Below are 4,256 nucleotides of genomic sequence, written 5' to 3' on the forward strand. Positions count from 1 at the left end.
ATAAACCAAACAATACGAAGTTTGCAAAAGCATTAAGTCAGCCAGGTTTGTATAAAGAATAAAAAACATTCATTACCAACTAGCATTTTCAGGCAACACGAGTGATGATGCTTGCACGCAAACATGAGGTATTGCGCCAGGTTACTAAGCTGTTGAACGAATGAGTTTTTATTTGAAGAAACAGAAATGCCTTTTAGAGCTTTCCGCCTTTACAAAAAGAAAATTTCCAGTGTCTATTTCATATTTGTGCTTGTGAGTACGGTATTTAAAGTTAGGTAAAAATAGAAGGTGTGCATCAAGGGTGAGGTGGGTTGATAATGCATGGGGGAACTACAAAAGGGAAAGTGACTAGAGTTTAGATCTCCAGAGGCTGTCAATTCTCTGGGAAGCGGTTCCATCTACCACTAAAGATCATTTACCAACCAAGTCTGAAAGGAAGCTCTCCTCTATTGTGTAAATTGTACTAAATAGCAGTCACATCTTTACGTTATTGAACACCTTGGTTTTGTCCTTGACTATTAAAGAACCTACGGAAAACAGCCGGAAAACAGTTACAAAAAATGAAATTAGTTAATTGATATCTTTTGTTCCTGTTATGTCATGTAATGAGTGTGCATGTGCAACATTTACAAGAAAAGGTTCAAGTACAACTTTATTTTAAGAAAATATTACTAAGTTGCGAGTGTTTTTAATTAGGTGGGCTGAGGTTTGATACAAATGTAGGCGACGGGGGTTGAAAGTGATAGATACAATAGCATACTAAGCTTTCTACAGTCCATGTACTATTCCTTCAGGCATGCAGAAATCAGAGTAAAAGGCAGGTAAACATTTAATGCTAACCGTGCAAGGTCATGCAATTTTTGTATTTATGAAATAAATAATGTCACTACAGTGTATCTTGCTATTTCTAGGATAAGAATGCTACAAATAAAAATAAAATTATATTCCTTGTCTTTCAACTTATTATTTTTTTAAATAGGCAATGTTAAGCAGTAAGGATGAAATAGCTGCTGTAAATGCTGACAATGATTTTATGAGGCTCATGGAAGAAATTGGGTTGACACTAATGTTGGCAGTAAGTAAAGTACAGTTTTCCCTTGTCCCTGAATACAATACAATACAGTACAGTACAGTACAGTACTTTATTCACAATTCCCAAGGGGGCTTTTCAGTGACAAGTAAATGCAGTCAGCGGTTTCACCCTTTACGGTACATGACCTGCGGGGTGGACCTTTGGAGATTTGCAGGGCCTTTGTGTCATGTTGCCTTACTCATGCATTGTTGCTTGTTGATCTTTGTGGATCAATTGCTCTCTGTTAGCGAACCTTTGCGGATTCTCGCACGGTCTTTGCGGATCCTGACACCAGAAATATGATGAACACCAGAAACACTTGTAATAGCCCGTCGGCAGCGTACGATACCTTGTCTCTTGTGCAGGAGTCCGAGGAAATTCCTCCGAAATCGGTGTGAGCTCCATCGGAATCTAGCGTGGCTTCAACAGCCCTGTCTTCTACATCTGTTGTTTCGCCCACGTCTCCTGCCTTTCTGGCCACTGTCGCCAACGCCGTCCAGCAAGTGCTTTCGGCCCAGCAAGTTGCAAGCCTTACTGCTTGGAGTGTACCGGCAAGCGTGGCCCCATTCCGGGGGCGTTTCTGCCCAGCCTGATAATTCGAGCCAACTTGCTGCCCGAGCTTCGTCGTTCGCCGCTTCTGGCACTGGCTTTGCATCCCCTGCATACCGGCCACGGCGACTCCTTCTGCTTCAGGTAGGCCAAATAACTGTGTTGTTCCAACTTTTGTGTCCACATTTTCCTCTCCTGTTCCATCGCTCGCTCAATCGGCTCTTCCCAGCAACCTCAACGCGGCCTTTCCCTCGAGCACCATTGGCCCCACATCGTGTGCTCCGTTGCTGGTTTTACATCAACTGTTCGTGGTGGGCCCTGGTTTTTCTCCTGCACCGGCAAAATTAGTTAGTCAGATTGTGGCTGGCAAATTTGTTGAACTCCACGAGTTGCTTCCCTCAAACGTTGTTCCCTCAGAGCCAGAGCCTCAGTTACTGTTCGACGGGCGCCTTGTGTTAACGTCCGCACCGAAGAAACCTAAGTGGCTCATTGAAGATGTTGCCACTTGGTTGGAGCCCTTCTCTATTTACTGTCTCATCCTTGTGTCGTACTTTCCTCACCGTTGGAAAGATCTCCTGCAGTATCAACTCCTTATACTGCTAAAATATCGCCAGTTTTCCGGTCGGGTCTGGTTATCTTACGACCGAGCGTTTAGAGATAATGCCGTGGCGACTAACCTGACCGATTGGTCCCAACTCAACAGCACACTGTTTAGTTTCCACCCCGCTGGCTGGTCCGCTCTGCGCCTGGTCCTGTGGAACTTTCAACGTCAACTTTCAACTTTAGTTACAGAATAATTGTCAATAATTATACAACACAGAGGACCAGTCCGCGAATAGCGTTGGCTAATCTGGGCGGAACAGTCACACTAAACATTTACATTGCAAGTAGTCAGTTAGTACTAATTCTGCAAAGGAGACTTGCGAAAATTGCTTGCACAGATTGTGCAGCCGGAGCACGGCGTTTTTGCTCCGGTCTTCACCTCTGCTGGCTCTGGACTGCCAGATCATCAGGGTATCGTCAAGCCCTTTATTCAGCACAGCTTCCTTGCTTCCCAACCAGAGGCCCTCTACAGTTCCTCTGACTTTTTGCTCATCGGTGGCTTATGGTTTTTGTTTGTCACCTGCGATGACTCTTCGTGCATGCTTTGTGCGTCGGCCCCGAAGCGCTGTTCTGTCTCCCAGTCTTGACGCCTCAGGTGGATGTCCGCCTGGTCAGGTGTGTACTGTTCTTTCTTGCATTATTTGTTTGGGAGCTAGGTGCTTGGGGTCTAATTGGATATTGGAGGTTCCAGGTCACCCTGTTCTCGGGTCCCTCCATTCTCCAAGCACCTGGAGAAAGGTTTCTTTTGGGTGGTTCCCGCTTCCAGGTTTGCCATGGATACCTCCCCTTTGGCTTATGGCTTCTGCTCCCCGCTAACCTTTTAGGCACCAGTTCCCAAGCTCATCTATTTGTGATGAGTTTAAAAGTGGCTAAATATAATTTAGGCTAATTTAGACTCGAACTAATGCAGTCAGCGATTTCACCCTTTACGGTACATGACCTGCGGGGTGGCCCTTTGGAGATTTGCAGGGCCTTTGTGTCAAGTTGCCTTTCTCATGCATTCTTGCTTGTTGATCTTTGCGGATCAATTGCTATCTGTTAGTGAATCTTTGTGGATTCTCGCCCCTTGCCAGTTAGCGGCTGTGTGTCGGGGTGGTTCCCGCTTCCAGGTTTGCCATGGATACCTCCCCTTTGGCTTATGGCTTCTGCTCCCCGCTAACCTTTTAGGCACCAGTTCCCAAGCTCATCTATTTGTGATGAGTTTAACATAATTAAACGTAAGAACTGCACGCAACTAGATAAATTTTGAAAGAACCATGATTAATTTAAATGATTGGGTAAAAAACAGGTGATGGGGTAGCTCATCGTAAAACAAACAGTATACTTTTTCCTTGTTGTATTTCCCATTGTAAAACTGAGACACCTGTCTTTGTGTCTGAAGCATTTTTGGTAGATACATTGTACTTTTTCAGATCATAGGTCACTCTGTATAAAATAACCCAGACATAGACCGTATTCATAAATGGCGACCAAGAAATTATTCTTTTGTCCTTGTGCTAATTATCCTCACTAGCCTCACTTTGGAGAAAAGATTCTTTTGAATTTTGTTCGTGCTAACGAGGCTAGTGAGGATCATTAGCATAAAGACAAAAGAACAATTACTTAGCCGCCATTTATGAATACGGTCTATACTCTTTTCTTGAATTGAGTTGATCACATGGCCACCTTTGAGTAGTTCTTTGTTTCTTCTTGCCACCGAGCATTTCATGCTACATAATTGTTGTCATTGAAAGATTTTACTTATGTAGTGTTATTATTTCTGAACTGGTCGACATCTCTTAAAACTATTGTCAGGGTCCGAAATTAACTTTTTTATATGGGCGACAACTGGGGACAGGATAAACATTTTCAGTAGCCGGATGGCAAATTGTGGTCGCCAAAAATTTTCTCCCGAAAATGCACGTTTTGAACTTCTTTATGGAGACTAGAAAGCAACAACCACGTGGTCTTGTGTATGTCTCAAGCATTATTTTTCGCTTTCGAAAGTGGACATTTTGGAAAGAAAATGTACCCGACCTGGAATGTAATGAAG

General features: G+C 43.7%; 1 pseudogene; it reads left to right on the top strand.

Moving 5' to 3' along the window:
* The first annotated feature begins 1,374 nt into the window (after window positions 1–1,374).
* On the top strand, window positions 1,375–2,418 carry LOC138050108 (uncharacterized; annotated as a pseudogene).
* The last annotated feature ends 1,838 nt before the right edge of the window (window positions 2,419–4,256 follow it).

This window comes from Montipora capricornis, chromosome 5 (assembly GCF_036669925.1).
Source record: "Montipora capricornis isolate CH-2021 chromosome 5, ASM3666992v2, whole genome shotgun sequence".
Lineage (NCBI taxonomy): Eukaryota > Metazoa > Cnidaria > Anthozoa > Scleractinia > Acroporidae > Montipora > Montipora capricornis.